This window comes from Silene latifolia, chromosome 4 (assembly GCF_048544455.1).
Source record: "Silene latifolia isolate original U9 population chromosome 4, ASM4854445v1, whole genome shotgun sequence".
Taxonomy (NCBI): Eukaryota; Viridiplantae; Streptophyta; class Magnoliopsida; order Caryophyllales; family Caryophyllaceae; genus Silene; species Silene latifolia.
Genome location: NC_133529.1, coordinates 41,845,419 through 41,863,207, shown reverse-complemented (window position 1 = coordinate 41,863,207; position 17,789 = coordinate 41,845,419).

The following is a 17,789-nucleotide window of genomic DNA, read 5'->3' as shown; positions in this document are numbered from 1 at the left end:
GGGTTGTAGTGAAAAATTGAACCCCGTTAAAGTGAACACGGATTAACATAGTATTCGCCCATAGTCACTTGTATGAGGTGACATCTCAAAGTGACTAGAGTGTGATGTGATTGATGGCAAGTTCAAATGTCATGAAGTCATGTGAGATGACTAGTGGATCACATAGGGGATCAGGAACACTTTGTCGGGCCTTATGACCGCTTATAGAGTTCTAGGAAATTTATATAGCCTGGTCGTGGCGAGAGCTACTATAGTATTCTAATGAGTCGATTCTTTTGACTAAAGACTGTTCGCCTAAGATGGCACAGTTTCAGATTAACTTTGATTTGTGTTACTATGACCTTCGTAAATGGGGTCAAATGGGCATATTTTGGGTTATGATGGATGTGGCTAGTCGAAGGGAACAAGTGCAATAGGAATTGTCCACCCCTTGTCAGGGTTATAACAATATCTCAGGGTCACTCGAGGAGTAATGAACTGGAAATGCGTGGCCACGCTCGGAAGGTATCCATGGTGGATAATTCCGGTCAATCAGTTGTTCTCCAGATCGAGGAAACCACTCTCGATATGATCACTTGCAAGTACGACCTGAAAGACACCTTGCATTGAGTGGGAGATAGTAATAGGACAAGAGAATTGGTGACGCACACTTGTCGAGGACAAGTGGGAGATTGTTGGAATACGTGTCCTCCGACAATAATGCGATCACATCTTTAAGTCTCATTTTAAGAATACATGTGGGATGTAATATTTTACAGTCAACTGGTCCACACATATCGGTAATGATTGGCTGACTAGAGTTTGATATTTATGTCGTGCGACGGTGGTGATCAGTTGATCCCCTTAGGTCATACTTAAAGGGTAACACTCTTAATTGAATATTTAATTGGTCGTATGACGATACGAGTCAATTAAATTGCTTAAAATTGATGGACGATTTTGGAAGTAATATTTACGTGTCTGTTGTAATTTGATTAAATTAGACACGGTCTAAGTAATCGAATTGTTTTATTGCTTAGATGAAATTATTGTTTACGGAAACAATTGAAACTGAATGAATGATTTATTATAAATACAAGATGTTGTAAATTATAATTGGTAAAGCGTTTTGGTACAAGTAATTGTGAATTACTAAGTCGATTTTGTACATGACGTATTTTATTAATACGTTGATTTTTAATACGTTAAAAATACATGACAATTTTACATGACTTGTGACATGTGACAAATTGATAAATTGACAAAGATAAAATGGAATACATTTTATCTAATATGGACCGAAATATGGAGGGAGTATGGTGTTTAAATTATGTTAAATTATTTGAGTGAAAACAACATGATTACACTACCTACACCTAGCCTTGCATGCTTATATTCTTGGTTAGAGAATCAAGCCCATGCATAGGGCACCCTCCACACCCACCGGTTTTCCCCCCTCTATGAGAATCAAATGGGTTGTTTTTCATTATTCATTCATACTCTTCTAATTTCTAGTGTAAGAAATAGCCTTTCTCTCTAAAACATCTTAAGAAAAATAGAAGAGAGAAAAACTCCAAAATCCTCCTTACTCTTGGCCGAATAAACAAGAGTTCCAACAATAGTTTTGGGTCATTTTTAATTAAATTAATATTGTTCTAGTATTAATAATATTAATTTTTAAGAGGTTATCTTGGGTATAATTCCTTGGGAGGGATTCTAAGCTTGAATCCTTGTTCATCCAATATTAGGAAGCTCAAGAACAAGTGAGTAGGAGAACTCATTTGTGCCCATATATCCGAAATCTCAATGTAAGGAAAACAATTTCTTCTTTATCCTTATTCATGTTTGCATGCATAAGATCTAAATTAATTTTATGACTAAATTAATTATAACATATATGAATATGTAAAGTAATGAGATATAGATTTCTAACACAAACATCGAAGATTTCCACCTCCAATATTCCTCGTTGTGGCATCTCATTCCTCCAAGAAATATTTCCCGTTCTTTGATAAGCATCACAATGGAGAATGAATTCCCTAGCATCTTGGAACATGGTAGGCCAAAAGAAGCCCGATTGAAGGATTTTAGCAATAGTCCTTCGTGCTCCATGGTGTCCACCATAAGGTGATGAATGACATCCTTCTAAAACACCGTGAACCTCCCATTGCTGTATGCACCTCCGGTAAAGTCCATCACTACACTCCTTATAAAGATTGGGGTCATCCCTAAAGTATCTCTTTACCTCAAACAAGAATTTCTTCCTTTGGTTGTAGCTCAAATTCGGAGGAAGAACTCCTCCAACAATATAATTGGCATAGTCGACGAACCATGGAGTAGTATGCTTATCAAGTTGTGAATGAATGGCCATTAAAATATCATCGGGTAAAGAGTCATTGATCGGTGTCTCTCCCTCTTCATCATGAAATCGGATTCTCGACAACTGATCCGCTACCACATTCTCGGCCCCCTTCTTATCCCTTATTTCTAAATCAAATTCTTAGAGTAGCAAAATCCATCTCAACAATATTGGTTTTGCCTCCTTCTTTATCAAGAGATGTCGAAGAGCACGGTGATCCGAGAAAACAATCACTTTTGATCCAAGCAAATAGGAACGGAATTTGTCTAATGCATAGACAATGGCAAGGAGTTCCTTCTCGGTAGTATCATAATTCACTTGGGAGGAGTCAAGAGTCTTGCTTATATAATAGATAGCATGCAAAGCCCTTCCTACCCGTTGGCCAAGAACCGCTCCAACGGCGTAGTTACTGGCATCGCATATGATCTCGAATGATAGTTCCCAATTCGGTGGTTGGATGATCGGGGACGAGATTAGTGCTTCCTTAATTCTATTAAAGGCTTCAACACACTCATTAGTGAAGTGGAATTAGGCATCTTTAAGTGAGAGTTGAGTGAGGGGTTTTGCGATTTTTGAGAAATCTTTTATAAAACGGCGATAGAAACCCGCGTGACCGAGAAACCTTCTCACCCCTCTAACATTCACGGTAGGTGGGAGTTTCTCTATCACCTCAACCTTAGCTTTATCGACTTCGATGCCCTTTTCCGAGATTAAATGACCCAAAACAATACCTTCATTGACCATAAAGTGACCCTTTTCCGAATTCAAAACGAGACTAACATCTTCACATTTTTGCAATACAAGAGAAAGGTTATGCAAGCAAGAGTCAAAGTCTTTCCCATAAACGCTAAAATCATCCATAAAAACATCCATTATGGTTTCTAGATAGTCGGAGAAGACACTCATCATGCATCTTTGGAAAGTAGCGGGGGCATTACATAAGCCAAAAGGCATTCTCCTATATGCAAAAGTACCATAAGGGCATGTGAAGGTGGTCTTATGTTGGTCATCCGGGTGTATTGGGATTTGGAAGAATCCCGATTACTCGTCAAGGTAACAAAAGAATTTGTTAGAGGCTAACTTCTCAAGCATTTGGTTAATGAATGGTAGGGGGAAACGATCCTTTCTTGTTGCGGAATTCAATTTTCGATAGTCAATACACATGCGCCAACCGGTTATCTTCGTTGTGGGTATTAGCTCATTCTTATCATTTGTTACCAATGTGGTACTTCCTTTCTTAGGTACCACTTGAACGGGGCTAACCCACAAGGAATCCAATATAGGGTATATGATTCCCGCATAAAGTAATTTCATAACCTCCGCTTTTACAACTTCTTGCATGTGGGGGTTTAATCTCCTTTGAGATTGGATGGTAGGTCTATGGTCTTCTTCTAGATGAAGTCCATGCATGCAAAAGTTGGGACTTATCCACTTAAGATCATCTAGACTATAACCTATTGTTAGAAATATTAATCTAATTAATTTACATATTCATATATGTGACATTTTAATTTAGTCATAAAATTAAAATTAGATCTTATGCATGAAAACTTAAATAATAATAGAGAAGAAATCGTCTTTCTTACTATGATGTTTCGGATTAAAGGGCACAAGTAAGATCTCCTTCTTACTTGTTCTTGAGCTTCCTTATAATGGATGAACAAAGGATCCAAAGTAGAATCCCTCCCAAAAGCATATACTCAAGGAATACCCTTAAAGACTAAAAATAATATGATCTAGTATTAGGATTAGTCTTACTTAAAATTTTGACACAAAATATTTACTTTTTCTCTCTTGTTTTCGGTTGAGAGAAAAGAGATTAGTGAGTTTTTATTTCTCTAGGATTTTCACAAATAGTAGAGAGTTCATTTTCTTACTCTAGAAAAATTATGTTGAAGTAGTGAATAATTGTAGAGGAAAAAACCTCTTAGCATCACTCTAGAAAACCGGTTGGAGGGGGGGTATTTTTAAGCTCAATGCATGCAAAAGTTGCTCTTCTCAAAAGCTATAGGGTTGCATGGCTACTAGTTAGCTTTTATCATTGTGTTTTCCACTTAAAACAATTAACACAATTTAAACCTTATACTCCCTCCATAATTTCGGCACATGTGACATAAAATGGGAGGTCCATTTTATTTTGTCATTTGTCAATTGTAACATATGTGACATGTTACTTGACATGTGAAATTGTAATGTATTTTTAACATATTAAAAATCAACATACTCATAAAATATGTCATATACAATATCGACTAGTAATTCGTAATTACTTGTACCAAAATGGTTTATCAAATTATAAATTACAACGTCTTGTATTTATAATAAATTATTCACTCAATTTCAATTTCAATTGTTTCGTAAACAATAATTTTATCTAAGTAATAAAAAAATTCGATTACTTAGACCGTATTCAATTTAATCGAATTATAATAAGATACGTTAATCTTACTCACAAATCATCCGTCAATTTTAAGTAATTTAATTAACTCGTATCCGCATACGATTAATTAAATAATCAATTAAGAGTATTTCCCTATAGGTATGACCTAAGGGGATCAACTGATCACCCCCGTCGCACGATAGTAATGTCAAACTCTAGTCAGCCAATCATTACCGATATGTGTGACCAGTTGACTGTAAAATATTACATCCCACATGTATTCTTAAAATGAGATTTAAACATGTGATCATCATGATCGACAGTTGTGATCGCATTATTGTCGGAGGACACATATTCCAACAATCTCCCACTTGTCCTCGACAAGTGTGCGTCACCAATTCTCTTGTCCTATTACTATCTCCCACTCAATGCAAGGTGTCTTTCAGGTCGTACTTGCAAGTGATCATATCGAGAGTGGTTTCCTCGATCTGGAGAATAACTTATTGACCGGAGTTATCTACCATAGATATCTTCCGAGCGTGGCCACGCATTTCCAGTTCATTTCTCCTCGAGTGACCCCGAGATATTGTTTTAACCCCGACAAGGGGGTGGACAATTCCGATCGCACTATTCCGTTCGACTAGCCACAGCCATCATAACCCAAAATATGCCCATTTGACCCCATTTACGAAGGTCGTAGTAACATAAATCAAAGTTAATCTGAAAATGTGCCACCTTGAGCGAACAGTCTTTAGTTAAAAGAATAGACTCATTAGAATACTATAGTAGCTCTCGCCACGACCAGGCTATATAAATTTGCCAGAACTCTATAAGCGGTCATAAGGCCCGACAAAGTGTTCCTAACATTCTGCCTATGTGATCGACTAGTCATCTCACATGACTCTATGGCAATTGAACTTGCCATCAATCGCATCACACTCTAGTCACTTCGAGACGTCACCTCATACAAGTGACTATGGGCGAATACTATGTTAATCCAGGTTCACTTTAACGGGGTTCAATATTGTCTCTACAACCCGTTTGGATTTAACAAGGTATAAAGGAGTTTTCAGTTTTAAAACTCGGAACGACAAATGTGATTATCACATATGAATAGTCAATACCTGATTACTACTTCATATTTTTATAATCCATTTTGATCGTGTATGTAGTTGTTCATCTCAATCCAATTGATATGACATGACTCATCATGTTAAGCCTATGAGAAGGCTTTGGTTAGTAGGTTTTATCAACTTCTTGTACCTTACTCAACCTTACTACATTCTCGTTTTCCTTTGTAATGTATACATTTGCATTACAAAACTTTCTGAGTACGTGTCTAGATCCAATCTTGACATAAGCTCTCTAGCCTTAGAATAGCTCCCACCGTTTTCACAGTGTATGGGATTCATCCTCTTGCTCATCTCATGATTGCAAGTGTACTCAATTTCCGTTGTAAATATTTCTCATTGTTCTTTATTGCCTAGAACGATTCTAGAAAATCTATTTCTTAAATAACATAGCCACAATGGTATCTTAACCATCCTAATGTGTTTTGATTATGGTTTTGTCAGAAACCATGCGCAATCTCAATTGTCATTTGTGTAACACCATTACACAAAATTGCATCAAAAACACTTTGCTTTACATCCTTAATGCTTCTGCAAGCACTTAAGGGTAATCATTATGGCTTACTAGGTAACTATTACTTAAATTCGATTTGAAACAATTCATCATACTCAATATATATGAAGTGTTATACATCATTTCCTATTTAATTGATTCGGCAGCGGAAGCAAATGGAATCAATCAAATATGTTCAATTCGACTGAACTAGTCATGAATCTTATCAACATAAGACTCCTTATTTGACATTAATATCATGTAGATTTATCTCCATAAATCCGGATATTAAAGATGTACTATATTTCTTCAAAGTCTTAAATCATTCCCAATGATCAATATGTCATCCACATATTAGACTAATTAAAATTACCGTAACTCCCACTAAACTTCATGTATAAACACAACTTCTCGACCTATCGAGAAAAGTTTTATAACATGATCAAAACATTGATTCCAACTTATTGATGTCCTACTTAAGATCTCTCTTAAGTTCCATATTATCTTAGGATTGCAAGAATCTACAAAACTCAAGACATGTATTGGATACATTCCTTCTAATTGAAGAAGTGGGTTTTAGATTCACTTGATATATGTATATCATCATAATGAAACACAATCCCTAAGAAGATCCAAATAGACTTAAGCATTTCAACTAGTGCAAAACCCTTTGCTACCAATCAAGCTTTGATATCTAACAATTCACTTGGAATTTATTTCGGATTTTCATGGCTCTAAGCCTTGTATTGAGTTGTGACTTAAACACTCTCATGTAAGTCATATGTTCATTACTTTCCAGAAGTAATTAACTTGAATCAAACAATTTCTTTGTAAGTTACAAGCTATTTACTTTCTAAAAGTAACACTAATTCATCATCTTCAACATGTGATGACTTTAACCTCCTAGGTTTTGAAGAAATAATGTCTTACACAAAACGTCTCATGTAGCCAAGAAAGACCAGTTTCTTGCGACATAACATTCTTTGTGGCTCTTGAATAATTTCTCCCACTCTGTCTTCTGGAAATAAACTCGTATTCTAGAAAGACAGCTTCACGAGCCACAAACCCGTTGTACTCGTGATTATAGTAAGGAAATAATGAGCATTTGTTTCTTTTGAAAACTTACAAACATGGTACCCTACCATTTCATATCTCATATGATTCGTTTAGATTTAGTGGAAAAACACCTTAGACAAAATGATAATATCCCCAAAATAAGATCAAGTAACTCAAAGTAACTTGATTGAAGTCCAAACCATATCGAAAAGCGTTTGATTTCTTTATCCAACCACACATTATCCCATAATGCGTGCTAAGAGAGATTAATTTGTGATACCATATCACATTTCCTTTGGCTTATATCAAAGTCTTCACTTTGATAATCACATCACGACTAAATCGTGATTCTTTGAACTCTTTGAACTTCTTTAAAGATTTCTCTATTTACCTTATTAAGTGAACACATTAGCGTCAACTTAAATCGTTGGTAAAAGAAAATGATTAATTAACCTATTTTGGATCAATGATTTACAACCTCGATCTCCTTTTTAACCAAAAGGCACGAGATATCTTGCTTTGAATACAAGATACGCATATACCATAAGATTAATAATCTAATGGTTCCAAGAGTACTCGATAACTCTTTCTGTTCATCATTCCAGAATTTAAGGTTTAATCTTTGGTTACCAATTTGAGTCTTGTATCATCTACATGATGTATCATTCTAGTTTGTTTTAGAATATATTCACCTTGATAATGGGCTAGCCATACATCAAATCGTGGTGTATAGGGTCACAAAAGTTAAACCTCTTTTGTATCTTAACAAGTTTATATTCTTATTTAAAGTTTATGCACTTAATAGTCATAATTAAGTACAACTATAAACCCTAAACTAGATTGATTACACAATGACTCTATCTCTCGATATTATTTGATGCTAGTCGTCATATTATAATCATCTTATGTATCGAATACAATGATGAAAACCTCCACTGGTTTCTAATATTGACGAAGTAGTACTAGCAAAATTTATGTTAATCAAATAAACATTTAAAGAAGAAGGTCCCATTAGATGTCCCACAACTAACTTGTTGATTCTTCAATAATTTGGGGTAGTTTCATTTCTTGCGTCCAACAATTAAGACAATGGAAACCTTGTCGGTCGGGATTGATAGGTTTAGTATCGTTATTCTCAATAACTTTACTTTTAACATTACCTTGTATCAATTCCATTCTAATTTTACTTCTTTAAACCTCACCCTTTTCTTAACGGTTTAAGAGAATGCTCCCACTCATTTCAATGAGTCTTTGCTAAGAGAAGCAAAATTGAAATTCATGAAGACCACTCTTCAATTTATTCGTTTAGTATTAAAACTTTCAATGAAGTGGTTGCGGTATTTTGGTCAATTTTGATTTCCAACAAATCTAGTTACCAAAATGATGTAATGTTTCAAAGTACTTAACTCAATTAAGCATACGAGAAACAATTCATTGTAAGTAGATATGTTAGTCAAGAATCAAAAACCCTTTTGATCACAAATAACTTTTATCTATACTCTTCACAAGAGATCCTTACAATGGATAATACGAGGTTTTTAGAAGAAAATTAAAATTTTGTTTTTAGTTACGATGTTTTAATGGAGATTTGAATCGAAATGATATCATATAAAAATTGTGGTGAAGAAATAGAATGATGCAAACGATGCGACAACGGAATGATGGAAAACTTAACATTTATCGTTTTAATAACACTTGTAAATAACAAGTAAAGCATTTACATAGTTACGTCTACCCAACTATGATAAATGATTCCAAGATCCAAATTCATATTAACTTGGGCATCGGTAAAGCCGAATACAACCCTCATCAATATAACTCGGTGGATTAACTCTTTAATCGATTCTACTTTTAGAACTCTTGGTCGATAAAATTACATTAATATTTATCTTTAGCCCGAAACACATCCGACAACCGTTCGAGAATACTTTCCTTGAGTTCAACCCAAATTTCAAATAAATGTGTCCATGATCCAAATTTATATCAACTTGGGCATCGGTAAAGCCGAATACAACCCTTATCTTTATAAATTCGGTGGGTAGACATTTATCACCCACTTCCCCTACGTAGCAAGGTTTGTACCCCGGTAAGGCCGAGTGCACTCCCTCACGAAATAGGTTTTCATGGTTTCTACTTTTTGGTAAGGCTAAGTCTCAATTGTTTATTTTAGCGAGAGGTCATGTCAATTTATTATCTATCACGTTTTAAGTGAACTAAAGCGGTGAACTACGATAATTATAATTGACACGGTCAATAAACTCGATTTAAATGATAATGCACGTTTTAGTTATGGCGATTTAGCGATGCATGCAACATATAAATAAAATGCAAAGCATAAAAAATAAAATCCTAGTATGGCCTTCCTATAATAGTAAATCTAATAAACTATTACAAATTCGGAAACCAACTCCTTTGGTCCCTTGAACTTCGGTCTTGGCACGCATTTCAATGCAACATTTTCTGTGATGGATAAAATTACATAATAAATTACATTTCAAGGCAACATTTTCCCTTGAACTCCTTCTCGAGTGGCACCGTCTTCAAGGAATTCCGTAATAAATAAATTACATAATAAATTACATAATTTCCTATTATACATTTGTAATTAAAATAAAATAAATCTATTAAATTACAAAACGGTGATACGAGATCACAATAAATTACAACCGAATCGATATTCCCATGCATTTCGGGTAATACCAATTAAAACTAAGGCCATACTAAGTAAAATTACATAATTCAAAAAATACATAAAATTAAAATATGACAATCATAAATAAAATACAGCATTATAATATGTATGAACATGCCCAATTTTATGCTAAATCGCCTTTAAGGAGCCAATATCGTATATTAATCGGTTTTTACGGATTTGCGTGATTTAACCTTTTATAATCACAATAATTACATAAAATCATATTTATGTACAGGTTAATTACCCTAACCATCTTAGGACTCAAAATTAGTCTCCACTAATATTTGACAATAATTAAACTTGATTTCTTAATATTGTTCATAAATGGACCTAAAATACAAAATTATTCCATAATCTTCAAATTAAATCATAAAAATTTCAAATAATTTCAAAATTTGAAATTTAAACTCATGAACATTCTGGAAAAATACCATTACACTCATAATGTTCAAAAACTTAGGTTAAAAATTTCGAAAATTTATCGAGAAAAACAATGTTGCGGTTTATCGATTTTAACAATTATCACCATAAAAATATGAGAAAAATTATTTTTATCAACTTTTCAATTTTAGATCTGAAATATATGATAAAATGCAATATGTGACGTTTTTCTTTAGTCATGAAGTATGTTTTAGCATTTTTACTAATTAAAGTCACTATTTATGTGATTTTTCATCAAAAATTCATAAATCATGCATAAAGACTTCATTATAGCCAAATATTTTACACACATCTTGTAAAATTTCATATGACAACATACTAAATTTCCATGACCATATTCGAAATATAACTCATATTAACCTATTTACCCATTTAAATACGATTTTAACTTGAAAAATCCATATTTCGAGCATAACAACTCATTTTATTATGAAAATTTACAGGCCATCAGAAGATAATATATGTGAAAAAATATCCAAAAACCACTAAAAAATCGAAGTTTAGCTATTTTTAGTCCAAAAATGACATTTTTATCATAAAAATCACATTTTAATGCCAATATTATATAAAACGAACAATAAAATCCACAAATAAACCAAAATATCCTAAATACATTTTAGGACCAGAAACTTTAACATGCAAATAAATTTCTTGATATTTCATAATAAACACAAATTTATAAGTTTTGTTTGTTAATCTTATAACTCGAAAAAACAATAACCGATTTGCATGCAAACAACCTAAGACTCTTGATACCGCTTGTTAGAAATATTAATCTAATTAATTTACATATTCATATATGTGATATTTTAATTTAGTCATAAAATTAAAACTAGATCTTATGCATGCAAACTTAAATAAGAATAGAGAAGAAATCGTCTTTCTTACTATGATGTTTCGGATTAAAGGGCACAAGTAAGATCTCCTTCTTACTTGTTCTTGAGCTTCCTTATAATGGATGAACAAAGGATCCAAAGTAGAATCCCTCCCAAAAACATATACCCAAGGAATACCCTTAAAGACTAAAAATAATATGATCTAGTATTAGGATTAGTCTTACTTAAAATTTTGACACAAAATATTTACTTGTTCTCTCTTGTTTTCGGTTGAGAGAAAAGAGATTAGTGAGTTTTTATTTCTCTAGGATTTTCACAAATAGTAGAGAGTTCATTTTCTTACTCTAGAAAAATTATGTTGAAGTAGTGAATAATTGTAGAGGAAAAAACCTCTTAGCATCACTCTAGAAAACCGGTTGGAGGGGGGGTATTTTTAAGCTCAATGCATGCAAAAGTTGCTCTTCTCAAAAGCTATAGGGTTGCATGGCTACTAGTTAGCTTTTATCATTGTGTTTTCCACTTAAAACAATTAACACAATTTAAACCTTATACTCCCTCCATAATTTCGGCACATGTGACATAAAATGGGAGGTCCATTTTATTTTGTCATTTGTCAATTGTAACATATGTGACATGTTACTTGACATGTGAAATTGTAATGTATTTTTAACATATTAAAAATCAACATACTCATAAAATATGTCATATACAATATTGACTAGTAATTCGTAATTACTTGTACCAAAATGGTTTATCAAATTATAAATTACAACGTCTTGTATTTATAACAAATTATTCACTCAATTTCAATTTCAATTGTTTCGTAAACAATAATTTTATCTAAGTAATAAAAAAATTCGATTACTTAGACCGTATTCAATTTAATCGAATTATAATAAGATACGTTAATCTTACTCACAAATCATCCGTCAATTTTAAGTAATTTAATTAACTCGTATCCGCATACGATTAATTAAATAATCAATTAAGAGTATTTCCCTATAGGTATGACCTAAGGGGATCAACTGATCACCACCGTCGCACGACAGTAATGTCAAACTCTAGTCAGCCAATCATTACCGATATGTGTGGACCAGTTGACTGTGAAATATTACATCCCACATGTATTCTTAAAATGAGATTTAAACATGTGATCATCATGATCGACAGTTGTGATCGCATTATTGTCGGAGGACACATATTCCAACACCTATAGCCTTTTCATGTTGTTTCAACACATCAAGCAAACTTTGCAATTGGTTCTCATCAAGTTTGTCATTAACAATCACAAGTTTAGTTTTAGATTCATCAAGGTAAGCATATTTCAAATTTGGGGGAAGGGGTTTTAGAGTTGGAAATTGTACCTCACTTTCTTCCATTGAATATTCATTAAGGACTTGCTCCATTTCCATTAGACATTCCATTCTCATGGCATATTCAACTTGTTCTTCAAGCTCACTAATCTCATCATACTCAAATTCCATAACAGATTCATCTAGCTCCTCGGTTTGTATGATATCATCTTCGGTTGATTGTTCTTCTTCTATAGATTGAGAAGCTTCCACAAGAATGTTATGTACTAATATGGATTGCTTATAAGTGAGTTCTTTGTTGGCTAGAGCGGCCTCAAGAAGATCTACCTCTAATTCCCAATGCATATTTTTGGCCTCACTTGCTTCTAAGGCTTCCAATGCTTGCATGGGATCTTTGAAGAAAGGTATACTCAAGTGGTCCTCAACAAAACAATCTATAATATCCATCTTGGAAAATGCGCTAAGAGAAAAAGATGAGAAGTACCTTGAGGAGTTTTACTTCCCCAAGGTAAAGAAAGACACAACTAAAAACAATTAAGGAAAATCGAATCAAGTTAACACCTTCCCCGGCAACGGCGCCATTTTTGATTCGTCGGTTTTGTTACTCGTCGTCTAAAGTAACCTTGACTAAAACAATATTTATAACTTCACAAACTACTCTTAGTAAAGAGGCAAGTAAAGGTCGGATCCCAAGGGACGGGTATTGATGTAGGATTTTCAATTGCAAATGGTTGTGTCTAGGGGTGTCACAATTTGGGTTGAGGTAGGAGATCAACTAAACTAATCAACAATGTAAATGAAGTGATGAGAATAAGCACGATGATTAAAATGAGATGTAAATAATTGATTAAAAGCACTAGGGTGTCATGGGTTCATAGGGAATTCATGGGATTTGATCATACAAACATATTTTCTACTAGATGCAAGCACTTATTGTTGTGATGGGATCGAGTTAGTGTATATCTTACAATCCCTAAGAAGGTTTGGGTCCCGGAGCCAAATCAATTAGATTGTACAACACCTACAAGTCGACTTAATCCTTCCTATCCAACTATATGCATGGTCTAATGAGACTCGAGTTAGTTTGTGTCTTACAAGTCTCATTGAAAAGGTAAATGATTGGTAAAAAAAATGCAAGGATTCATAGGCTCGCATTTCATCAAACATAACATGTGCATAAGTTGGAATCACAACAAACAAGCAAATTAATTATGAAAACATATTAGATTAAGCATGAATCAATCCTCATGTTGGTTTTCCCTAATTCCCCATTAACCCTAGTTAAGGAAACTACTCGCTCATTATCAAGTTTAACATGCTAACAAGGTTGTCAATCATACTAGCAAGGCAAAACATGATGAACAAATGAAAATGATTAACAATAATTAAAAAGGATTAAGAGAGAATTATACCTATGAAGATGATTCCAAATAATAAAGCAAAGAATAATAGAAGTACTTGATGATTGATGGAAGGTTGTCAATCCTCCAAATAAACCCAAATAATCTTCTAATTACCCAAAATAAATGATGAACAATAGAGAAATTAAGGAAAGATTAAGGAATGAGATTTTTAGTAATACTAGATTAAAATTTGATTACAAGATTGAGACAAGATTAAGATAGGATTAGGATTGTATTGAGATGACATGCTAATCTAGGTAGTACCAAGGGGTATTTATACTCAATATTAGGTACCAAGATTAGGGTTACTAAGGGCTTAAATGACTATTAAGACCCTTAAGAAAAGTTGAGGAAGTGCTCCTCTCCAAGGAGATGCGCATCTCCGTTTTGCTAGTCCCGCGAAGATATGCTCGTCCCGAGCGTCTAGGAAGGTGGCACGGTGGAGTCTGTAAGGAAATCTGAGCGGATCATGGGAGAGACGCTCGAGTTTCTTGGCTTAAAGACGAGCGTCTTGGCATCGGGACGCTCGGATTGCTGGGCAGGGAGACGCTCGGATTGGCTGCAATCCGCTCGGATTGTGAGTCAGGCACTTTTCTTCTCTTCTTTCCTCAATAATCCGCGGGGATCTTGTTGAGGATGCAAGGATCCTTTTATCATTGCCTAATCTACTTTATTATCTACATAGGCCTTCTAGTATCGTCTTCCCTTTGATGCTTGGTCATTGAATGCGATCAATTTAGCTCCATTTCGCCATGAAAATGCAAGGTTTGCACTCCTTTCCTACCAAGGAAACAAAACCTCAAAGAATATGCAAAATGGGAAACTAAAGAGAGTAAATGACCCAATTATGCACTATAAAGCATAGGAACGAGGCTAATTCGGGGACTAAATGTGCTCAAATATGAGTCACATCAATCCCTCTCGTAGGAGAAGGATTGCCTACGTATCCACCTGAAGAGGTGAAATCAAACCATGTTTATAGTTCAGGGGTTTTTTTTTGTTTTAGTGTAAATGGATGTTGCCTTTCACAGATCAAAGGGCAATGGAAACGGAAAAGGTGCCGCAACTTAGACTCAATAAAACATGCAATTTCAAATCAGAACGCGTTGAGGAACTTGACTTGAAAGGGTTAAGGTGGTCGCTAGTTGCAAAACTAGGGTGAGGTTGCTGGTCGCTACGGTTCAAGGGTAGTATTTCTTGAGTTGGTCTAGGATGGTCGGGTTTGTAAAATCCTCCCCGTCTAGGTCACTCAGTCTCACTGCACCCCTCGAAAGTATTTTCTTGACCAGGTATGGCCCGGCCCAGTTTGGTTTGAATTTCCCTCTCGGATCGACGGGTAGTGGTGCTCGAACCGACTTGAGGACCAAGTTGCCTTCCTTGATGTTCCTGGGTTTAACCTTCTTGTTGAATGCCCGTTGTATACGTTGTTGGTATAGCTGGACGTTGTGCAAGGTGTTGAGCCGCCGCTCGTCTAGAAGAGTGAGTTGTTCGTACCTTCGACGGGTCCATTCCGCCTCAGGAACGTGACTCTCCAGTAGGATGCGTAGAGATGGGACCTCTAACTCTACCGGTTGAACCGCCTCCATGCCATATGCTAGGTAGAAGGGCGTGGCGCCTGTCAGTGTTCGAATGGAGGTTCGGTATCCCCAGAGTGAGAATGGGAGTTTGCTCGGCCAATCGCGGTAGTTGTCTTGCATTTTCTTGATAATGGTGACGAGAGTTTTGTTTGCTTCCTCCACCACTCCGTTGGTTTGGGGAATGTAGGGGGATGATCGATGTCGTTTGATCTTGTATTTGTCCAGTAAGGCCTGTGTTTCCGCCCGGAAGTGAGAGCCTTGATCGCTGATGATTTCATGGGGTACTCCATATCTGCAGATGATGTTGACCTGGATGAACTTGGCCACTTGTTTGGCTGTCAAGACTGCATAGGACTGTGCTTCCACCCATTTGGTGAAATAGTCGATGGCGACGAGGACGAAACAATGCCCTTTGGTGCCTACCTGGTTGACTTTCCCGATGATGTCGATGCCCCAGGTCGAGAAAGGCCAGGGTGATGTCATGGTGTATAAAAGGGATGGTGGTATGTGTTGTATGTTGGCGAAGATTTGTCAATTGTGGCAATGTTTGACGTAGTCATGGCAATCGGCTTCCATGGTGGTACAGTAGTAGCCTAACCGCATGATTTTTCGGGTAAGCATCATTGCGCTCATGTGAGGGCCACATTCTCCGTCGTGAACCTCTCCCATGACTTTTTTGGCTTTGTGATGGTCGATGCAAAGGAGGAGAATCCCTTGGGGTGTTCTTTTGTATAATTGGTCTTGGTTCATCACGAATTGTGATGCAAGTAAACGGATGGCTCTTGGTCCTCTTGGATCAGAGTTAAGAGGGAATTCGTTTTTGGCTTTGTAGTTGAGGATGCTTTGGCACTAGGGTTCATCATGGTTTTCCTCGTCGTTGTTGATGGCACAGATGTGAGCTGGCTCGCTCCTTCTCTTGACACATAGGGGCATTGATGTCATGTCGTCAGGTATGTTGACGAGCTCGGCAAATTTTGCCAGGGCATCAGCAAATTGATTTTCCTCTCGCGGCAAATAGAAGTAGTCGACTTGGTCGAAGAACTCGGCCTCTTGATTGATTTTCGCTCGGTAGGGAGCTAAGCTGTCACATCACATTTTCCATGATCCGGACACCTGATTGATGATGAGTGAGGAATCGTCGTGGACCCTTAGTCTCTTTATGCCAAGTGTGATGGCTGCTTGTAGGCCGATGAGGCATGCTTCATATTCGGCGGTATTGTTGGTGACGGCGAAGTCTAACTTGACCGAGATCGGAAGATGTTCCCCCTCGTGCGATATTAGAAGGATTCCTACCCCGAAGCCTCTCAGATTAGATGCACCATCGAAGTATAGGTCCCATGCGTCGGAGTCGGCACAAAGGATGTCTTCGTCAGGAAGTGGCCATGTGTCGGTCGCTGGATCCTCGTTGACGGGATTTTCTGCTAGGAAATCGGTGACTGCCCTTCCCATGATAACCTTGAGGGGTACAACCTTGAGGTCAAACTCGGATAGCATGAGTGTCCATCTAGACAACCTTCCGTTTAGTACGGGTTTTTCGAAGATGTACTTGACCGGGTCCATCTTGGAGTAGATGTGGACCGTGTAACTGAGCATGTAGTGCCGCAGCTTCTTTGTTGACCATACTAGGGCAAGGCATGTCTTTTCCAGTTGGGTGTACCTTGTCTCATACTCAATGAACTTTTTGTTGATGTAGTAGATGGCTCGTTCTTCGCCGTCGACTGTTTGTGCTAGCATTGCTCCCATGGCTGTGTCGGTGACAGTCAGGTATAGGGATAAGGGAATTCCTTGTTGAGGTGGCATGAGGACAGGAGGTTTGGATAGGATTTCCTTTATCCTATCGAAGGCCTTATGACAATCGTCGTTCCAATCGGTGTGATCGGAGGCGCGAAGTTTCTTGAAGATTGGTTCACAAATCATAGTGAGCTTGGCTATAAAGCGGCTGATGTACTGAACCTGACCGAGAAATCCATGAATCTCCTTCTCGTTCTAAGGCCAGGGCATTTGCTGAAGGGCCCTGATTTTGGTTGGATCAATCTCAATGCCTCTTTTGCTGACGATGTGTCCTAGGAGTTTTCCGGAGGTGACCCCGAATGCACATTTCTGAGGATTTAGTCTCTTATTGTATTT